Source organism: Trichosurus vulpecula, chromosome 9 (assembly GCF_011100635.1).
Source record: "Trichosurus vulpecula isolate mTriVul1 chromosome 9, mTriVul1.pri, whole genome shotgun sequence".
NCBI classification, from domain to species: Eukaryota; Metazoa; Chordata; class Mammalia; order Diprotodontia; family Phalangeridae; genus Trichosurus; species Trichosurus vulpecula.
Genome location: NC_050581.1, coordinates 52546864 through 52569766, shown reverse-complemented (window position 1 = coordinate 52569766; position 22903 = coordinate 52546864).

Genomic DNA, 22903 nt, shown 5'->3' with positions numbered 1-22903 from the left:
CCCCAACACTAGAGGTCTTCAGACGTTGGCTGGATGACCCATTTGTCAAGGATGTGTTGAGAAGGGATCCCTCTTCCAATATGGATCAGATGCAGATTATATGACCTCTGAAGTCCCTTCCTACTCTCAAAGTCTGGGACACTACAGAGTGTCTTCTCCATCATCATAAAGCCAGCAAGGGCAGAACTGGAATTCAAATACAAGTCTTCCAATGAACAAAATAAGAATATGATGCTGTCCCTAAATTATGGGATTTGAAGAGCTCCAAGAACACTCTTTACCCCTAACTTTCTGCTCCTTCCAACTCAGTCCCACTATCATTTCATGCAGAGGCATCGTTGCCTAGTGGCCAGATTATTGGACCTGGAGTCAGGAAGACCTGAGTTTGAATCTTAGTTTGAACATTTATTACCCTAGGCCAGAGACTTACCTTTCCTAGACTCAGTTTCTTCAACTGTAAAATGGAAATAATGGCAACTACCTCACAGCGTTGCTGTGAAGATCAGGTAGGAGATAAGGATCGACATCAGAGATTCTTAACCCGGGGCCCATAAAGTTTTTTTTAATTATTTTTATATCTGTATTTCGATATATTTGGTCTCCTTTGTAATCATATATATTTTATTTAATATATTCTAAAATATTATTCTGAGAAGAAAATAATTGAGTCTGTAGCCTTCACCAGACTGCCAAAGAAATCCATGATATAAAAAAATAAAATTACAAAAGGTTAAGAAGCTCTGCTCTATATAAATGTTAGCTATTACCAAGGTTTGACAAATTAATTCCTTTGGCTAACAAGTACCCCTTATAAAATGCAAATAGACTTGGCTGGAGTAACCCACTGAGACAGTTAAACTAAATCATATCTGGGTAGGAATGATCTTTTCCAGATCTTTCTTGACAGATGAGGAAATGAGAGCTTGGATGCGGAGGACAAGAAGTGAAGCTTGGAAGGGAACATATATAGACATACACATAGATATCTATAGATCTTCCCTTCCATATGGATATAGATATATCTTCCCTTCTAAGCTTCGTATACATAGATATCTTTCCTTCCAAGTTTTATATGTGTATATATATATATGTGCATATATATATAAAGATATATATGTGTATATATACACACATATGTATCTATATCTATATCTTCTTTTCCAAGCTTCATATATATGCATACATGTATATATGGAGACAGAGATTATTTGGATCTATATCTATATCTTCTCTTCTCTTCCATATATATGTATATGTACAAAAATATGTGTATATGTATATGTATATACACAGAGAGATGTCTATGTGTATATATGTATATACATGTGTATACACACATACACACATACATACGCATACATACACACACGTATATATCTTCTCTTCCAAGCTGTATGCATGTGTGTGTATAGAGACATATATGTCTGTGTGTGTGTGTGTTGGTGTGTGTGTGATAAGAAGTACTGCTGCAAGGTAAGCTAGAAAGGCAATAAACCCAAGAATGTCTCTAACTATATAGCTAGGTCTTAGATATGTTTCTATGAGTTGAGAGGTTACACAACACCCCTCTCCCAACTTCTGTCCTTGGATCTAAATGTTTTTCCTAAAAGAGATCCTCCCCATTCTCCCTAGCAAAATAATGAACCAATTTTCCTTTCCTAACCACTGGATATCCACTGCTAACAGGAATTACAGCTAGAGATTTCACCTCCACCTGAAGTCCAAAGCATTTAATACAGAGATTATCCCTATACCTGATGGGTATTGGGGCTCACAGGGGAGCAGATAGATGGAAAATTAGGGTTCCCTCAGATATATGGTGTAGACTTAGGAATGAGGCTAGATGTAAGGTCTTCAGGTGCTACACTCAGGGAAAAATTATTTTCTTAGCTTACCCTCCTACCATATTTGTATTGTCTCCTGCAATCCTCAACTCCACCCTCTCCTGAGGTTCTGATCTTGGTATCTTTAACCATAAACCTACACTGGCTAAAACTGGTAGGTGGCACTGAGGAAAGTACTTTATCCTTTCTGCTCCCTCCTCCCTTCTACAAGGGGGAGGACTGAATCTCACTTAGGCTTTACTAGTTTCTGCCTCAATCCCTTTCCTTTATTAATCTGAGGTTAGAGATTTAATTAGCCATACCCTGACATAATACTGGCTCACTTTAATGGTCTTCTAGTTCACCTGGACCCTTCCTCAGCTATTTTGTGGAGTTTACAAAAGATGAAAAGTTATGAGCACAGTCACAATATCCCACAGCTCCCAATTAGGAAATTTCCTAATATCTAAATAGAGGTTTGGCTTGTGGTCCTAACTTAAAATTTTGTATATGTCTACCTCAGGGGTGGGGAACCTTCCACCTCAAGGCCACATGTGGCCTTCTAGATCCTTGGGTGTGGCCTTTTGACTGAGTCCAAGACTTACAGAATAAATCCTTTTATTAAGGGAATTTGTTCTGTGAAGTTGGGATTCAAAGGGCTGCACTTGAGGACACCTGTGGCCTTGAGGCTGCAGGTTCCTCACCCCTGGTCTAACTCATCTTTGACTTCTTTATATTTAAGGGAAAATATCAGGATACAGGAAAAATTTAGGTAAAAGAAATAAGCAGATTATATTGCAATATCTGTTCCTGAATAGGCATGGGGAGGGGAAGTAGTAACAAGAGCAAACCTTTGGGAGGAACCATCCTCTATTTTTGAAGAGGTGAGCACAACTCATAGTGTCGGTCTGAGTCCTCTGTTCCAAGATGCTTAAAGGGCCCAGTGGCCTACCTTGGTTTCTCCCTTCTTTATTGCAGCTCAGGCCATCCTTTCATTTTTACCTTTCAATGTTTGCCCTGTACTGCTGATCCTTTCCCACTAAGATCATTAAGTTCCACTGGGGTTTAGGGGTAGTGCCATCTTCTCAATGCTTCTTTTGCTACTGCTCAGCTCTCATATTTTTTTGATCCTTCCCCTCAGTCTATCTCTTAAAAACTATGTGTGTCCTTTAAAGAATATGATTCAAATCTACCTTCCAACTCAAAGATCACAGTATTCTGAAATCACTCTTAGGGTTGATTTCCCTCTGAACTATACAACTCCCAGGATGCCAGACAATTCTCAAACTCTATGACACTACCTATCTGAAGTTGCTTCCTATGCCACTGTTTTTACTTGGTGTTTTGACTAGGAACTCATTGTTTCTGACTCTTATCTATAACCTTATCCTGGAATAATCTCATATTATGGTCAGAAAGGAGGATCAGAATCTCTCCCTGCTAGGATATAAGCTCCTTGAGAGTAGGGATTGTTTCATTCTTTGTATTTATATCTCAGGGCCTAATAAAATTCCTGGCACATAATAGGCACTCGGTAAATGCTTCTTGGTAGATGCATGATCCAGAATGATAATGGGCAGTATGGTATGAGTTAACATTATAAAGTACTGTTAACCTTTGTAACTGTATAACAAGAAGAATTTAAGGGAGCCCTGGTTTTTGAGCTTGTCTCTGCTGATTCTTAGTTCTACGACCTTGAAGAAGTCACTCACCTTCTTTGGACTTTGGTTTCCTTAGCTGTAAAATGAGGGGATTAAATACAATTTAATTCAATTAAATTCAATAAATTTAAGATTTATTGCAGATCTAACTGTGATCAGATGATCTCATGGACTCAGAAAAATTAGGTCCTTGTGATCATTGGCCCACAACCATGAACTTTTACTGGAAAGGAAGAGGTCAGGAGGATTTAGGGTCACCAGTAACTTCCCTTTATGTATCTGTGTCTGTATGTTTTACTGATTAGAATAAAACTCTTCATGGATAAGGACTGTCTTGCTTGCTTGTATTAATATTCCCAGCACTTACTTCAGTGTCTGACACATAGTAAGCACTTAATAAATACTATTTCATTCATTTTTCATTCCTGATTACAGGTGCGGGCAAATCACATAGGTGTGGGTTGTTCATTTCCTCCTGCAGATGGAGAGAACTCCACACCCCTCACAGAGCTCTATTTTATCAGGCCTAGGCCTGGAGGGATTAGCTTGACAACTATGGCACTGAGTTTACTGTGTAGCTAATTATGTTTTTCCCAAATGAAATTAGTCATTGGACATGAATGCAAATATTTTGTTGTTTGTTTTTAACTCCTCACAAGTTCACTCTTTCAGACTCTAGCAATTAAAAATCTCAAATTTTTTTTTCCTACTTGTTACCTTTTTTTCTAATGACAAACATTTCTTTCTCTCATAGTTAGTAAGCCTGTGGGTTTTAGTTTTGGTATTTTTTTTGTTTTGGGGGGCTTTAGGGTTTTTTTTGGTCCTACTCATAATTTCATCAGCATGAGAAACTCCTGGGATGAGAACTCTCCCCATCAATGCAGACAAAAATAATAATAGTTAGCATTCAAATAGTGCCAACTATGTGCCAGGCACTGTGCTAAGGGCTTTACTATTATCTCATTTGATTCTCACAACAACCTTAAGAAGTAGGTGCTTTTATTATATCTATTTTAAAGATGAGGAAACTGAGGCAAACAGAGGCTAAGTGACTGCCCAGGGTCACTCAGCTGGTAAATGTCTGAGGCCAGACCTGGTGCTCTGTGCACTAAGGTGCCACCTAACGGAGCACCTAGTCTATAATTTATAGCTATGGAGAGTTGCCCAACTGCACTGAGAGTTCATAACTTACTCGCCTACTACGTGTCAAGGACAGAAGTTGAACTCATTCCATCCTGCTTTTAATGTGGGCCCACAACATACTTTGTCGTGCTGCTTATCAAACTTTTGTTAATGCATATTAATCATGTTTGTAGCTTATCCTGACACCTAACTTGGAGTCTACAGAACCCCAAGAAATCTGTGGATAGATTTCATGAATTTGGTTTCTTTTTTAGTATTTTCATAATTGTATTTCAATGTACAATAGATAACTAGGTGCCGCAGTGGATAGAGTGCCAGGCCTGGAGTCAGGAAGACTTACCTTCCTAAGTTCAAATCTAGCCTCAGACTCTTATTAGCTGTGTGACCTTTGGCAAGTCACTTAATCCTGTTTCCTTTAACTGTGCCTAGGTCCTCCCCATGGTGCCAAAAAGGAAAACCTAGTATTTCTTATAATAGAAATCTTTTCAAATATATAAAGAAAAAAACTCATATCTCTCTTTGGTCTTTTCTTTTCTAGGCTTAACATGCCCAGTTCCTTCACTGGATCTTCCAACCTTCTCTCAACTCCTAGGCATCCTCTTTGGCAATGTTCCATGTTGTCCGTGTCTTTCCTAAAGTGTGAGTGAGGTCTAGAGTCAAACACAAAACTCCAGATACTCCAAATGTCCCCATAAAGGAGCTGAGCATGACATTCTGAGCTGCACTGATAATGGCTTTTTTTTTAAACGTCTGCCTCTGAAACCGTCTATGGTTAGCACACAAACATTGGGAGATGACAATGCCCTCTGGGAAGTATGTATGCAAAGAAGTGGTTAAAACTTAGAATCAAACTCTGGTCTGATTTTCTAGCCTAGGCGTTATTATCATTCCCATTAAACATATGAGGCAACTAAGCCTTCTAGAGGTTAAGTGATTTACCCAGGGTCACTTGCAAGCAGAATTGACTAGAATTCTTAATTAACCTAAAATATGGTTAATCACATATCAGAAACTTTATATTCCAACTACACACTTTAAAAGGCTCTACCACCAAATAAACTCATATAATTTTCCCCTTCTTTGCCATCTGACTGGCATATTAATAGACTCATCTTCTCTACTTTTACACATAGACACACATCCCTAGAACAGAAGGAGATCTAGAGAGAGAACTGGAAAACTTACTAACCCACATTTTTTTAAATTTACTGCAACAACATGCATTGACCCTACTCCTATTTCACCCTATCAACTGCCTACCACCTCTCCATTTCTACCACCACTATCCCAAGCCATTTCCAGTGATTCCTTTCCCTGAGAAGGCAACCAATATAAGGCTGTGTTCTGTAAATAGTGAGAGAACAGCATTATGGTATAATGTCAGAAACAATAGATGAAGGTCAGAAGACCTTGGTTCCAGCCCACACTCCACTAGAAACTATCTACAATACCTTGGCTGCAAGTCATTTAACTTCTCTGGGCCTCAGTTTCCTCATATGTCAAATAGGGAAAATACTCTGCCCTGCCTCACATTAAGAGTTGTTGGGAGGGTTGAATAAGACAATGCTGGACTTGCACTCAAGAAGATATGGGTTCAAATCTAGCCCCAAACATTTACTAGCTGTATGACCTTGGGGAAGTCACTGACTCTCTTAGAATTGGTTTTCTCTATAAAATTAGAGACACTAAGAGAACCAACCTCATAAAATTATGTTGTTGAATCCTTTCAGTTGTGTCTGACTCTTTGTGACCCAATTTGGGGTTTTGTTGGCAAAGATACTGGACTTGGCTTGTCATTTCCTTTTCCAGCTCATTTTACAGATGAGGAAACTGAGGCAAATAGAATTAAGTGATTTGCCTGGGGTCACACAGCTAGTAAGTGTCTGAGGTCAGATTGGAACTCATGAAGAGAACTCTTCCTGACTTGAGGCCCGGCACTATATCTACTTAGCTACCCCATGAAATTATAGTGAGGCTAAAATATTTATAAAGCACTTCACAAACCATACATACACACACACACATATGTATGTGTGTGTATATGTATATATATATATGCATATATATATATATATATTTATTATGGAAGTGATTTTGACAAGGGTGTTACTGATTCCTTTCTGTGGCCTTTGTGTGTGTTTTAGAGGAGAGATTTGGGTACCAGTTTGAAGTTAAACCATTCAGGGAGGGGGCTGGGGTGATTCCTTCTGAAAGACAATACCTTTTCTGATTAGAGTTGCCATAACAAAATCAGCCTAGAAAAGAACAGTGATTGGGATTTTGAAGGAACCAGCTTCCCCGGGTACGTGTCAGTGGCTTTGCAGATGTCAGAGCCAGTGTCAATTGAAGTTGTTTGAGAGATGATGCTATTAGTGACTTCTCCACACATTCTTGAAAGAAGGCGAGATCAATGAGAGAGAGCTTCAGAAGTCGAGGGCACAATTGCCATTCTTCTGACAGAACTGGTGGGGGTGTGGAGACATTTGGGTCCTGTCTCAAGGAGGAAAAGTGACAGTGTGATAAAAGGGTTTCTACAGGATTAAATTTCCCAGAAACCAATCTGCAGGTAGATGGAGAAATCGGTCTAGCAACGTGGCCATGGTACTGGGGGTCAGCCAAGCAACAAAGATGCTTGCTAGAGAAAAGAAGCTTTTGCTCTGGCCTTGGTTACAAGGCCATTCAGTGGGTTGCTAACTCTGTCTCTCTGTTGCTGTCTCTCTACCTGTTTCTCTCTGTCTTTCTCACTCAGTTTCTCTGTTTTTGTCTCTCCATCTCTTTATGCCTCTCTGCATCTCTATTCCTCTTTTCTTGTATTTTTCATTTCTGTCTCTGTAGCTTTCTCTTTGTCTCTGTCTGACTTTCAGTCTCTGTATTATCTCTGTCTCTATCTGCCTCTGTCTATCCCTGTATCTGTCTTTCTCTGTCTCTCCTTCATTATATCTTTCTTCCCTCCCTCCTTTTCTGTCTTCAGTCCATTCAATTTAAACTAAGAGAGATTCATAATTTGGGGTCTATGTATTCACCCATGGATAGATTCTAGGAGTGTATGAACATGAACATTAAAAAAATTACATCTTTATTTTCAGTAACCTCTAGCTGATATTTAGCATTTTCTTCTACCATAATTTTTTAAACTTATTCCCAAAAGGGGTCTTTAAGCTTTACTAAACTGCCAAAAGTACCTATGACACACAAAAGGTGAAGAACTCTTGGCCCAGGTCCTATGAACAAAGACGGCCTCGGGAAAAGTCATAAAACAGGTGAAATGCCTCCTCCTCTAGCACCATCTACCTTTTTGATATCTTTTACCTTCCTCCATCATGATGACCTCCCCGGTCAATCAATGCATAATTAAGTCCTGTATCTCCCTCTATCATAGATCATAGAAAGGTAGAGTAGGATCTCTAGAGTAGAGATCTCCTACACAAGTGATGAATCAACCAAAAAGCATTTATTAAACACCGACTATGCGCTAGGTGCTGGGAATACAAAAACAAAGCGTATGCCCTCAAGGAGCTTGCATTTTATCAAAGGAGAAAATGTGTATGAATATATGTATGTATATGTAAAATAAATACAAAGTAATTTTTTTGGGGGGGAGGTATTAGCCATAGTGGTCAAGAAAGATTTCATGTAGTAACTTTGAAGGCAGCTAGGGCTTCTAAGAGCTGGAGGTGAGAAAGAAATGCATCCCAATACAACCGCTGCCATTTTTGCAGAGGGAAAAATGGAGCCCTAAGATATGAAGAAGTTTGCCCAATGTCACAAAACATGGTAAGTGGCAGAACTAAGGTGAAAACTCAGTTTGATTTCAGTAGCAGTGTTCTTTCTACTATACCATGTTGACTTACTCATTTCCCAGAGTGAATTGTTAGCATTGGCCCAACAGGGCTAAAAACTTGAGATGAGAAGTATGGTAGGATGTGGCCTCAAATCCTACCTCTGGCACTTACTACCCATGTAACTTTGGGCAAGTCATTTAATGGCTGTATGCCTCAGTTTCCCCATCTGTAAAATGAAAGGGTTGGACTAGATGGTCTCTGAGATCCCCTCCAGGTCTAAATCTATGAGTTAATGACTTGCTGATTGCTAGGCAGGATCAAGTCAGCAGGGGAAGGTAGTTATGATCTGGGAAATATAAAGGATCATAACAAAATGAGGTGGCCAGTGTTGATTCTGGCCTCGGTGAGATACTTGGTCAGGTGAGTCAGAAGCTGAAAAATGATGGAAGGGTTAGTCTAGGATCGTCTAGTTGAGAATCTGGGGTGCAGTAGACACAAAGAATGCAGAAAGAGAATGCAGAATCATTGTCAGTGAGCTGGGTAAAGACAAGAAAAGCCAGGGCTAGAGGATTTGTGAGGAAGTGCCTTATGGTCGAAAAAATTCTTCCAAGCCCAGGAGACATGGGTTCTAACAGAAGAGCCATCTCTAATTTACTTTCACCTTGGGCAGATCATTTCTCCCCTCAGTTTCTTCACAAATGACAGGATTGAACTAGGTCCCTAAGATTCCTTCAAACCCTAATATTCTTTGACTCTATTCCAGGTCCTACATTGGTTACACTGGGATAAAGGCTAGATCTGTGATTTCATTGGCTTAGGGAATTCCCAGGTGACAGAATTTTATCTACCAGTACAGGTTGGCACCTTTTCTGCAACTTAGAATCTCAGAGAGTTGCCTAGAGAGCTGAGAGGTTAAGTGACCTATCCAGAGTCACACAGCCAGTATGTGTCAGAGGCAGGATTTGAACCTAGGTCCTCTTGGCTTCAAAGCTGTCTCTCTATCCACTATACCACACGGCTTCCCTATAACTGGCAGCAAAAGTATATGTAAGTGTTTTGAACTGTTCTATTTATTTCTTTCACCTTATAAAGGATAATGCTGTGTGTCTTTCATAGACTACATAGATGTAGGTTCCCTTATTCTGCCCAATGACTGAGTGATCAAAGAGTAGATGAAAAAGGCTTTTATCTGTCAAGTTAAAACCTTTTTCTTAAAAAAAATTAAGCTCCTACTATGTGCCAGGTACTATTTTAAGTGCTGGGATACAAAGAGAGACCAAAATAAAACAAAAATTTTTAAAAATGCTCCCAAGGGGTTCCTTCTTAATGAGATAAACAATATTCAAACAACTAAATACAAATAAAATATTTGTATGATAAATCTGAGATAATCTTAAAGGGAAGGCACTAGCATTAAGGTGCAACAAGAAAGGCTTCTTGTAGAAGATGGATTTTAGCTGGTAGTGGGAAGAAGCCTAGGAAACTAGGAAAAAGAAATGAGGAGGAAGAGAATTCCAGGTATAGGGGATAAACAGTGAAAATGCCCAGAATCAGGACATGGAGTGTTACCTTCAAGGAAGGGCAAGAAGGCCGGTGTTTTTGGGTCTCAGAGTATTTATAATGGCATCTCTAAAGCCATCCCTCATACATGAAGATAATAAGGAGGCTGGAGTTACATTCAGCTTTGCATTCTCTTTTACCAGATGCCTCCTGGGGCCAAAGACATGAATTTTTAATAACTCTATGTAATGAAAGACATAACCTTGTCCTAACTGACTAGTATCTAAATCAATCCAATCCAAATGGCATTTATTAAGGACCTACTTTGTTCAACACACTGTGGTAGGTGCTGGAAATAGAAAGGCAGATAGAGAAAGAGTCCCTGCCCTCAAGGGGCTTACGTTTTCTTGGTTTCCTTTTTCTTTCTGGATAACCCTAAGCTAACGATAAACATTTCATTCTCTCTTATCCATATAGGTCAAGTATAGTGAACCTGACCTGAAGAAGTACTGAAGCATCACAGGGATCACTGAGAGAATGCTGAGTAGACTGTTTTAATATAAACAACTTATATAGGTTATGAGATGCTTCTGAGAAACATACTATAGGTTTGCTCTAATGCTGGCTTTGCAGTTCAGGCCATGATATGTTTTTTTTTTTTTAATTTTATGTGAAACTGCCCTATAAAAAGGACCTTTGAGTACACAAAAAACCAACCTGCATTAGCTAGAGTACAAAATAGACCAATCTTAAGCTGGGTTTTGCTTTATCCTGAAGTGTGCCAGAATGTCAAAAGACTCACTCTCTCCATTAACATAAAACAAGTCATTAAACTTTTGTCCCATATCAATGTGGCTCCAGAGTCTTCCTCAATTATTTCCACTCAGAGCCATGTGCTAGAAAAGTATAAAAGATTTGAGAAAAGGAGGTTCTGATTCACTATGGAAGTGGTTCCCAAACTTTTTGGGACCCATTTACACTCTTAAAAATAATTGAGGTCTTCTCAAAGCTTTTATGTGGGTTAGAACTAACATATTTAAAATTTTGGAAATTAAGACATTTTAGCATTATCATGAAAATAATTTTGACCTCACAGACCCTGTGAAAAGGCCTCAGGGATCATCAGGAATCACCAGACCACACTGAGAACTGCATTCTAGACAAAGATAGGAATGAGGGAAGGAAGCAGTTAAGATTAGGTCTAGAGGAGGCAAAAGTTTGAGCATGGGGAAGAATCTGGTAATGACAATGAAGCAAGGCAGTCTTGTTCTAAATTGCATTTTTCTTTTAAATATTAATAATAATTATTAGTTAAAATTAATGCTTTGTTAAGTATTTTGGTTTATATAATTTTAATAGATGATATTTAAATAATGCTTTAAAGTTTGCAAAGCATTCTATTAATATTAGTTGATTTGACCCTCACAACAGCCTGGTCAGGTTCATATCACAAGTATTATTCAAATTTCACAGATGAGGAAACTGAGGCTTGTAAAGTTTAAGTCATACAATTAGGAAGCATTAGAGGTTGGATAAAAAGCATAATTGACAAGAATCCTTAACTATAATCTGAAATACGGTTAATCATGTGTATGTGTACCTTTGAATTCCAACCATATCATTAGCCTAATTATTACTGTTTACCAGGTGGTAGCTTTCCCTACTTGTAGCTATAATGCCTAGGAGGAAATAACTAGAAACAAAGATGGTATCCTGACTTTTGTTGTTATTCATTCATTTCAGTTGTGTCCAACTTTTCATGACCCCATTTGAGATTTTCTTAGCAAAGACACTGGAGTGGTTTGCCATTTCCTTGTCCAGCTCATTTTGCAGATGAGGGAACTGAGGCAAATAATGTTAAGTGACTTGTCCAGGGTCACACAGCTAGTAAATGTCTGAAGCCAGATTTGAACTCAGGAAGATCAGTCTTCCTGACTTGAGTCCTAGTGTTCTATCCACTGTGCTACCTAGCTGCCCCTTCATTTCCTTACCCCTGAACTATGTTTTCCAACTTTTTTTTGGTACTTCATTTTGTGCACCATTGCTTGGAAGTCACTGAAGAAGAAGCATATTATCTATTTGATTTGGAACATCTTACTAAGTTCTTTGTAAAAGTTCTCTGCCTCCTCTTCCTTTATAGCATTACTACAACCTTTAAAACAGATACACATGCTACAATTATATTCATGATGGATGCTCCCCCAAATGCTTATCAAGAGCCCAACTATCCTTTTAAATGATGCTTCTTTTTGCCTTTGGATGCAGAATATAAAACCAGTTCCCTTATTTGCCCCTCCAAGGAGAACCTGTGAGTCACCCTTCCATTAAGTTGAAACTTCTTTTTGTCTTCCACTTTCATTTACAGTAAGAAGGCCAGATTAGAATAATTCAGGACCTCAAGTCGTATTCCACTCACTGGTCACTGAACAAGGATCTCACATTAATATAGCAGCAGCCAAATTAATGTTTGCAGTTGGTCTAAACAGCTGTGTTTTTCTTTTTGCCTTCTGCCCCATTTTCTGCCACTCTACCATCATCGCTATAGAATCAGAAGAGGCCCACATAGAAAGACAGAGGACCACTCGATATTTGCCTTTGTTTTAGAAGTAGCTGTAGCCAAAGAATTTACCAGCAAATGGCCAGGAGCTTGGTGCTACGCCTCTTCACATTGAGCTAGCTGGTTCCCAGAAAGCTGATATAGTTTGTTACAGGCACCAGAATAACTTTATTTTAAAAAAAAAATCCAATTGCAACTTGGAAAAACAGCTATTATTCACTACTTTAGGTAGCTGAGTTGTGAATTCCCGGTGAAGGTAAAGGAATATTTGGGGGAGTGAGCAAACAACCCTGGAAGTAGGGGCTTTCCAAGTATCCTACATTCTTCTGCAAAAACACCTCCCGGAATGAAATCAGGATTTCATAGCAATCTGTGTGCAGAGAGTTTTGCCTGTGGCCTAGCAAGACACCCAGGGCAACATTATAATATTATTGATTTCAAAGACAACCAAAGATTCACCAGAGACAAGGCCTGGGTTTACAATTATCTCAGAAATGTATCCTTTTCACTGCTAGACTTGGTGCTCTTTAATGATTGGTCCTTTCCTCCTTTAACTAGCTCTTTCAGAGGCTTCAGGAGCAAAGGGAAAACTGGTTATCTGTCCCAGAGTGTGGGAAAACATTTACATTTTAAAAGAAAGCTTTGTTCGACCACCAATGACTACTTTGGAGAACTCTTTAGTTTGCATTTGATTAGTACTTAAAAGTGCTGCTTAATACTTTCAGGATTTCACTGGGATTGTGATTTCGCTGTAGTTTCAAAATGATTCTCTGTAAAAGCAAGTGCTATTCTATTTTACAACCTCTCTTCCCTCCAGGGGGCCCAAGTTGCAGTTTCTGGCGGATTAGCCTGCCATGTGCAGGGTGGCCTCTGTGAATAAGACCACATCGAATTCCATCTACTGTAAAGTAGGGGGTATATTGACTTGAACCAGTGAATGTTTCACTGGAGAATCAAAGAGTATATGTTTGACCATCTGTATTTAGATACTTTGGGTCCAACAGCCAAACAGTTTAAGGTCTTGGAACATTCACTAGACCCGGTATCAGCCAACTTAGGTTGGAGTGCTGGCTCTGCCATTTTTTTTCCAAGTCTGATCTTGGGCAATTGACTTTAACCAATCACCTAAATGATTAAGCTATAGAACTACTCAACAGGGCACTCTCATGGAGAGAGAGAGAAGAAAGAAAGAAAGATAAAAGAAGAAAGAAAGAAAAAGAAGAAAGAAGAAAAGAAAAGAAAAGGAACAGAAATGAAAAAAGGAAAAGGAAAGAAAAAGAAAAAAGAAAGAACAGAAGAAGGGAGGAGAGGAAGGGAAGGAAGTAGGAAAGAAGGAAAGAAAGAAGGGAAAAGAGTGACAGAAAGAAGGGAAAGAAAGAACGAAAGAAAAAGAAAGAAAGAAAGAAAAGAAAGAAAGGAAGAAAGAAAGAAAGAAAGAAAGAAAGAAAGAAAGAAAGAAAGAAAGAAAGAAAGAAACGAAGGAAGGAGGGAAGGAAGGAGGGAAGGAAGGAAGGAAGAGAAAAATAAAAGGAAGAGTCCCTGTACTGAAGGAACTCACATTCCATCTAAGGAACCAATATCTGGTCGTACAAGTATATGCAAAATGTACAAAAAATTAATGAGTTTTCTTGTTATTCAGTTGTGTCTGACTTTTTGTGACCCCATTTAGGGTCTTCTTGGCAAAGATACTGGAGTGATTTGCCATTTCCTTCTCCAGCTCATTTTACAGATGAGAAAACTGAGGTAAATAGGGTTAAGTGATTTGCCTAGTCACCCAGCTAGTAATTGTCTGAGCCTGGATTTGACACATGAAGATGAGTCTTCCTGACTCCAAGCCCAGTTCTCTACCCTCTGTCCCACTTGGCTGGTAGGAGGAGAAACTAAAAACTAGAGAGGTCAGTACTCTTTTAAGCCTCATTTTCCTCACCTCTAAATTGAGGATAGTAGCTGCCCTATGTTCCTTAGAGGTTTGCTTTGACAATTGAATAGAATAATAAATAGGAACGTAGAAGTTTAGAGCTGGAAGGGGATTTATAGATGACCAAATCCTTCTCATTTTAAAGATGAGGAAACTAAGTCAAGGGTGATTAAATGATTTGCCCAGACACAAGCAGAAAAGTGTCTGAAATGGGGTTTTAATGCAGGTCTTCCAGATTCCAAGTCCAATGCCCTATCCACAACATCGTGCTTTCTCTTAATAATGCAATGTGTAGAGTACTGAACTTTCTGGTGTTCAAATCCCACCTCTAACAGTTAATAACCATATAATCCTGAACAAGTCACTTAGTTTCCCTCACCCCCAGGAAGCCACTAAGTGGTCTCATACACTTCCTGGCTGTGTCACCTTGGGCAAGTCATTTAACATCTATTTGCTTTGGCTTCTTCAACAATCAAATGGAGACTATAATAGTACCTACTTACCAGGATTTTGTGAGGATCAAATGGGATAATGTTTGTAAACCTCTTGGCACATAGTAGGCACTTCATAAATGCTCATTTCCTTCCTTCCTCAATTTCTTCATCTGTAGAATGAAAGGATTGGACTTGATGGCCTATAAGGTCTCTTTCTGCTCTAATTCTATGATCCAATGCCAGGCAGCTCTTAGAGACTGTAAATTAAAGAGCAAATACCAATTTGCTGAGGTAGAAGGACTTCCTCTATTTACTAATGAAATCCTAGGTATGATTTTTAAAGGGATTTATGACCTAAATGTGAATGTCTTTATTATTGTCGTTGTTAGATCATATAATTTATAAAGTGCTAATATATAGGGTAGCTAAGTGGCACAATGGATACAGGACTATGCCTAGAATCAGTAAAGCTCAACTTCATGAGCTTAAATCCAGCCTCAGACACTAGCTGTGTGACCCTGGGTAAGTCACTTAATCCTGTTTACCTCAGTTTCTTCATCTGTAAAATGAGCTGGAGAAAGAAATAGCCAACCACTTGAGGAGTTTTGCCAAGAAAACCCCAATTGTGGGGTCATGACACTACTGAAATGACTCAACAACAACAAATATTTATATTATCATATCTGGGTATTTATTGTGAGAATAAGATAAATAGTAACTGAAAGAATAGAAGACAGTCCATTCTTGCCTTTCTCATCTTCGCTAGCTACATAGAGGCTTCTCAATTCCCCAGATCATCACATAACTTCCTGCTTTCTTTTGGCAGTATTGATCTGGCTTGAGTAGACCAAGAAAAACCCTTTTTTGAATAGAAAGAGCAATTTTATTTTCCCTTTTAAAACCAATTTGCAGTGGGCTGGCCGCCCCCAGGAAGCCAAAGGTGATCAATGAGATGAAGGAGACGAAGGGCTTTGGTGGCCAGCAGAGTTGTAAAGCTGTAGGAACAAAGGGTTGTAGAATAATTTCCTAATGGATAGGGATATTTTCTCTCCTCTGCTTACTGGGAATTTTTGTTTATATTAGTTTGTATGGCATTGACTGCTAACTTGTTCCAGGTCACATATACAGTCCATAAGTATTGTCTCTATTAGGAGGTTTCGGGTTGTTTAGATCACACCTAAAGAGGAAACCCTCTGATGTTTACCTATATCCCTCGCGGAAATGTTTTATTCAGACACACAACACCAAGTTAGGACTTAAGCAAATATATTATAATGATTTCAATAAGCAAAATGGCTTCAAATTTAAATTATACATCATCAGATCCTAATTGGAATTCACTAGGGGTACTTTCTACTTAAAGGTCCAGTTGGAAGCTCCTCTGTAATGGAATCCTTATCAGATAAGTCTGTTTTGGTTTTAAGTTTCAGTGTTTCATAGGTTGGATTTCTCTTAAAATGGGCACTGCCTATATCTATGTCTTTGCTTTTTTTTTCTTTTTCAGAGAGAATGTTACTGATAGGGTGAATTTCATGTTTCTGGGAAAGCTATTTTCCTCATTTGTCAAATGAGAGAGGTTTTATAAGATCACTAGGTCTCTTAAAATATTACCATTTGTGCACTGCATATGATAGGCTATTATTATTTTCTGTGATCTGAAGCTATTTACACAAGAACCAGAGCTGTAATCCCTGCCACAGATATGGCAGATTATTATCAGAGCCCAGAGAGGTTGTGGCTTAGCTAAGGTCACATGACTACTTAGTGAAAGAGCCAGGTCCACACTCCAGGATTCCTGACTCCAAATCCTGTTTCATCATGCTTTTCCTTCAATCGTAATGAGAGAATTACTAGAGGAGGCATACTTCAACCAGTCCTTGTAGTTTTCCCCACCTTCCTATGTTGTTCATCTTCCTGCAACAGTTTTCTGAGGTGAAGTTAAACCAGATGCATCTTCAACAACAAAAGTCACCACCATGGCTAGAGAAAGCAGTGAAGTCTGCAGCAGCTGCTACTTCTGTCATCACTTATAAAGCAGTTGAACCTGCTGCTGCCGAGCTGTTCTGCATTACCCTTAGTGGAGTGGAGAGGGAGATTTAAGGAGTCAGAAGATATCTTATCAGTAGCCAGTGAATAATTAGCCTAGTAACTTTGGTGCACTTAGGCATTTTGGGTTATTTGCAAACTCACAGTTAGACCCAGGTAAAGTTGAAAGACATAGCTACACTGTCTGGCTTTCTGGAGAAAAAATTTCACTGTCACATGAATGTGTCTCTGTGCCGCTTTTCTCATATTCTTATCAGTAGGGGGCACCCAGGAAAGCAATGTGCCTGCCTGCTTTTCCTTTCTTTGTGTCCTATGGCACCTCCTCAATTGCAATGATGTCAGCTTTCCAACACAAGTTGAGCTTGCAATAAAGCCATTCTGCGAGGTTCTGCACCTCTAAGTCAGGGCTCTTTACACTTAACTATATTGCCTCCATAGCATCAAGCCATTCCTTCCTGTTTGAACTAAGCAATCAAGATGGTAATGATCCAGTAAAGGGAATTGCCCTGTGAGGAGGTACTTTCCCCAGCCCAAACTTCAAGACTGATGTTGCAAAGACTGTCACGTCAGAATCTCTCTACATGTTTTAGGAACAATGATATGATTTATGAGGCTCTGATTTCTGTTAATGCTACAGTGCTGCCTGGGGAATAGGCAGTCTCCATTTTATAAGACATAGACTCTATCTTCTTGATTGGGAGAAAGGAGTCAGGTACTTCATTCTCCTCCCAGGTCTTCAGCATGTCAAAATCATGGTCCAGGCTTTCGTGTCCAATACCCAAAAAGTAAGTCTATGTTTCCCATATCTATCGTCCTGTCTAGCAAAATTGATCAGAAGAAATTCTAAATAATTCAAGCTCAAAAAGTCTAGGAAAATGTGTCTCATGAACTGGGAAGAAGAAGAATAGCTGGTATTTATGTAACACTTTAAAGTTCACACAGTGCTTTACAGTATTTTATATCATTTTTACCACAACCCTATGACGTAATACAGAAATTGTCAGCACCATTTTACAATGAATAAGTTTGAAAGATTTAAGATCAACCTAATAATCCACCATTCTAGAGGATCAGTGATGAAGAATGCTATCCATTTACTGACAGATAGATGATGGACTAAATATGAAGCATGATCGTCCCATTTTTGGACACAGAAATATGGGAATTTGTTTTTTGTTTGGCTATGTGTATTTGTTACAAAACTTTGGTTTTTCATTTCTTTTCTTCAGTAGGAGGAGGGGAAGGTGAAAGGAAGAAAAAATAAATGTTTGTCAATGAAAAAAGTAATATCTAATTTTAAATTTTTCCTCATTCTCTAGATGATAACACAGGCTAGAAGAAGCTAGGTGAATTGCCTCATGTTCTGATAGCTATGGCAGAGGCACCATTTGAACTCAGATTTCTTCTAGCTACAAATACATTGCTCTTTCCACTACAAAAGCATATTATGATCTAAATCTTATTTGAGATTTAAGCCAACCATCTCTTTTTAGGGTTTCAGTCTTCATTTAATTTCTAATGGCTCTGAAATTTACCTCTTTTATATAAGCTCTGACCCTTGACTTTAATTCCTGCACCCATCCAATGCTATTTCACTGCCAGAAAAGGACTGTAATTTTTTAGACGGAGGGAGGAACTGAGAAGCAACCATTGGCACAAATGACTCTGGATCAATAAATATCTTATCTTGAGGATTCTGCATGAATTGATTTACAATCCATTTAACTTTTTATAATTATTCCATCATAAGCTACATTGACAGTGGCAGTAGCCAATAAGAATGCTGAATGGACAAACCATTCTTCTTAGGCTTTGTTGAGCCTCCAGGCTGAATAAAGTTCCCAGGTCCTGTTCTTCTCCTTTTCTGACTCCAACTCCATGTTTTCACTACAGATCATCATAAGTCTTCCAGGAGCAGATTCTCCAGCCTCTTCTACATGAAGAAGTGTATCTTTAGCTCTTTGTGCATACTCATAAAGAGAACTGGTTCAGTGGTCAATCTCCTAATACACTCATACCTATAAGCTATAGGTTGTGTGTACATACATTGTCTTTGCTAAGCTCCTTGGGGGCAGAGATCGTTTTTCTTTTGTCTTTGTCAGGCACACAGTTGACACTTCGTGTTTATTGACTGATCTTTATTGCTCCAGGATAAGTTCCAAGGACATTGCTAGGCTTTTTTCTTTCTATCTCTCCTTTAGGGAATCAAAACCTTTTTTTGATGGGATCTTCAGTTCTCTTTAGTAATAAAGCAGTGTCCTGTACACCTCCATGCATATTTGATGTCAACTATGCCCACAGAACAGCTCAGAATTCAGGAAGCTGAGGCCCCAGTTTGGCTGAGCCGGCTCAAGCTACACCTTCATAGAAATAGATTGTAGAGTTGCTGATTTCTGTCTGATTTTGTATCACCTTCAGTAATCATCTCACTAGCTTTGGAAATCTCTTGTGTAAGTCACTTCTAGCACCTTGTAATTTGAACCCCTGCACTGATTTCCTGGTCCATCAAAGTAATACATTGTCCCATCTGCCCACATGGATGGTTCCAAAACAAGCCACTAAGCAATGCTATAAATTTCAGAGAGGCACAGATATAGGTCTCTTCAGGCTTGTCTATAAAACAAAAAATGTGGCATGATTTGTTTTCCCTTTAAGGAGGTTATTAGCCTGCTTGTATCTACTGCAGGAATCGAGGTGTGTGCCGACCTCTATTAGTCACTGGATTTTTAATCTTGATCTCTAGCTCTGTAGTAAGTTATTGCCAGGGGCTTGAATTGCTTGGGGTGCCTCAAGGGGGCCTGAGGGCCAGTCAGGGGTTCTGTTATGAGAGCCAATGATGGATGGGGGATACATTCTTACCAGACTTCCCTGTTTCCCATCTGGTTGTTACTTAAAATTTTTTTTTTGAAAACTCATCACTACATAACACTTTCTTCTTTCTTCTGAGGATCCAAAGCCTTCAGAGAGACAAGTAAGATGGGAAGGCCTGAGGAGGGGAGAGGGGGGGAAATGGGAAGGAGGGCCAAGGGCCACTCATCTATGTAGAAAGTTATATAGTAAAGTAGAAAGAGTGCTGGATTTTGGACATGGGTTCAAATCCTGGCTCTGCCATTTACTTCTTGCATGGCCTTGGACAACTTATTTCATGCCTCTGTGCCTCAATTTCCTAAACTATAAAATGAGCCAATTGGACTAGATGACCTCAAAGTCCCCTTCTATCTCTAAATCTATGATTCTAAGTATCATTAAAAAAAATCTCCCCACCGATGCCTGACCTTCAACTACTAAGCATTAATTTTTTTTTATGTTGAACATTATCCCCTTCCCGAAGGCTTCTTTTTAAGTACAACCATCCCTTGGGGAGATAGCATATTAAGTTAATATTAATCTACACTAAAGTATTTACACATATTCTTAGACTACTGAGGTGAGGGGGAATTCAGAAATCCATTAGTTCAAACCCACATTTTAGCTATAAAGTGAGGTCCCACAGATAATGAGTGATTTATTTAGGACTAGAACACAGTTCTCTAAGACTTGCACTGTGTGCCTGCCCCACGCCAGAGTGTTCCTCCTGGACAGGAGGAACTAAGCCATATGAGAGAACTTGGACAAAAAAAAAACTTGGTGGGTCAAAGGGAAAAACATACACAGATAAGAAAATGCACAATAATCTTTGTGGTGGGGAGTGTTAAAAACTGGGGAATCAGGAAAGTCTCTTTATAGGAGCTAATACTTGAGGCAATCCATGGACATTGGCCTTCAAAGTGAGGCAAAAACACCTTACAGTGATGGGATAGCCCATGGATTACGCTGGAGAAAGAGATATTTCTGAGACAGTGAGCACTGTGGTCTCAGAGAATTAGGGAAGTCTCCCCAAAGGACGGGTTCATGGAATTGGACCTTGACGGATGAGTAGGTTTCAAAAAATAATAATAATTACATGTGAAAACAACTTTTAACATTCTATTTTTTTTTTTAGTTTTGAGTTCCAAATTCCATCCCCTTCTGTCTCTCTCCCCTCTCCCTGAGATGGTGAGCAGTCTGATATAGGTTGCACGTGTGCAATCTTGTGAAATATATCTATATTAGTTATTTTGTGGAAGAAAATGAAATAAGGAAAGAGGGAAGGAAGGAAGGAAGGAAGGAAGGAAAGAGAGAGGGAGTGAGGAAGGAAGGAAGGAAGGAAAGAAGGAAGGAAGGAAAGAAAGAGGGTGGAATGAAGAAAGGAAGGAAGGAAGGAAGGAAGGAAAAGGGAGGGAAAGAAAAAAGTGAAAAATAATATGTTTCAGTCAGTCTTCAGATGCCATCACTTCATTTTCTGGTGGCAGAGAGCATTTTTCATCATGATTGATGAGTAGATTTTCAGCAGTCAAAGAGAGGTGGAGGCAGCTTGGTATAGCAGGACAATCATTAATTCTGGAGTCAAAGGACTTGGGTTCAAACACCATCTCTCATACCTACTACTTATGGGACAATGGGTAAATCACTTAACCTTCTTGGGCCTCATGTTCTTCATGTATCAAGTGAGAGGATTACACTAGATGGCCCTGGGGTCCTTAAAGTTCTAAATTATGAGCTATGGAGGGCATTCCTGGCAAAGGGAATGATGTGAGCAAAGGCACAGCAGTCTGAAAACATAGGTCATGTTCAGAGAATAGTGTGCTATGAACTGATGCAAAGTGAAGTAAGCAGAACCAGGAGTACAATTGACACAATAACAGCAATATTTTAAAGATAATCAACTGTGAAAGATTTAGAAACACAATGGCCTACCACAACTCCAAAAGTCTCATGATGTATACTGCTCTCTACTTCCAGATAAGAACTGATGGACTCAAAGTACAGATTGAAATACTTTCTCTCTCTCTCTCTCTCTCTCTCTCTCTCTCTCTCTCATTTTCCTGTTATTTTGTTCATAACATGGCAAATGTAGAAATTCATTTTGTATGACTTCATATTTGTAGTGGGTTTTGTATTTCTTGTCTCCATGGGTGAGGGAGAGAAAGAATTTGGAACGGAAAAAAATTTAAATTCATTATATGTGAAAAAACTACTAAAATTATAAACAACAAATAAATGAACGGATGAATGGAGAATGGAGGGGGGAGGGGGGGAGGGAGGGAGCGAGGGAGGGAAAGAATAATCAGTTGTTCCAGCTTGGCTGGATACATGGTGTAAGATATTGGTCTATGCCCAGTTTCTGTCATACTATTTTCCAGTTTTCCCCTGCTGCTTCTTTCCTAGACCTCCAGTGGCCTGTCTTTTCCAATTGTATTCTCTCATATAAGTGTATTCTTTATTCCAGTGCTGAATATACACACGTGTACATGCACACACACATCCACACCCACACCCTCACGCACACACAGTCTAGAAACCACAGCCATTACGCCAATAAATGGGGTACATTTATTTCAAAGTTCTAGATCTGCAAAGCCAGGTTACCCTGGAGGAGCTTCTGCCATATGTAACATTCAGAGCATTTACTTGGTCAGCCAGAACCTTTTAGAAAGAAGTTTCCCAGAATGATGAATTGCTTTAGTTATAACTTCTAAATGAGCTGTTTGGAGGACCATTGGAGAATCTGGCCCTTGCAGAGTGGAGGCACAGAGCATTTCTACTCAGGTGTCTGTCATTGTGATACTGAGCAGTGGGGACAGCTCTGCAGAGCAGCTTTAATGAACTCATGTCTGAACCTTGGACTTTGTTTTTAAGAGATACAAGACTTTTTCCCCCTCTTTTTAATTGTCTCAGTATCTGCTAACACTGATCATTTGCCAGACCCCAGGAGTAGAGGAAGAGTGTTACTGCCAACAGTAATTGATTATGTCAGAGAGACAATACCAAGAATAAAATTGTAAGACTTTTCACAGGCCTGCTTTAAACGCACAAGATGCTTGTTGCTTTTCCCCTAAATGAATGAAAAAGTGTTCTTAAAAGCACTTACTATGTGTTGGATTCTGTGCTGGCACAGTCTATACATAATAAGTGCTTAATAAATGTTTACATATATATATATGTGTGTGTATATATATA